This window comes from Colobus angolensis, unplaced genomic scaffold (genome assembly GCF_000951035.1).
Source record: "Colobus angolensis palliatus isolate OR3802 unplaced genomic scaffold, Cang.pa_1.0 Scaffold29, whole genome shotgun sequence".
Taxonomy (NCBI): domain Eukaryota; kingdom Metazoa; phylum Chordata; class Mammalia; order Primates; family Cercopithecidae; genus Colobus; species Colobus angolensis.
This window is the reverse complement of record NW_012116154.1, coordinates 3224969-3225757: the sequence shown is the minus strand read 5'-3', so window position 1 is coordinate 3225757 and position 789 is coordinate 3224969.

Here is a 789-nt window from a genome sequence, read left to right as displayed (position 1 = left end):
CTCTGTTGACCAGGCTGGAGTGCAATGGCGCGATCTTGGCTCACTGCAACCTCTGCCTCCCGGTTTCAAGTGATTCTCCTGCCTCAGCCTCCTGAGTAGCTGGGATTGCAGGCGAGCACCACCATCCCTGGCTAATTTTTGTATTTTTAGTAGAGACAGGGCTTCCCCATTTTGGTCAGGGCAGTCTCGAACTCCTGACCTCGTGATCTGCCCACCTCGGCTTCCCAAACTGCTGGGATTACAGGCTCTTTAATTCTTTATTGAGTGCAGAGGCTCAATCTCAGCTCACTGCAACCTCTGCCTCTGTGTTCAAGTGATTTTCCTGCCTCAGCCTTAAATGTAGCTGGGATTTCAGGCCCGCACCACCATGCCTGGTTGATTTTTGTATTTTTAGTAGACACGGGGTTTCACCATGTTGGCCAGGGTAGTCTCAAACCCCTGACCTCAGGTGTTCTGCCCGCCTCAGCCTCCCAAAGTGCTGGGATTACAGGCGTGAGCTACCACTGATGCATTTTGACCATAGTGTACATACAAGTAACTACTACCTAAAAGAACATAAAGAATGTTTTCATTATTCTCAGAGAATTTCCTTATGTGCACTCCAGTCAATTCTGTGCCTATCACAGGCAAACACTGTTCTTTTTTCTTTTTTCAAGACAGGGTTTTAATTTGTTACCCAGGCTGGAGTACACGGTGTGATCATAGCTCACTGCAGCCTCAAATTCTGGAGCAATCCTCATGCCTCAGCCCCTGGAGTAGCTGGGACTATGGCTGCATGCCATCATGTCC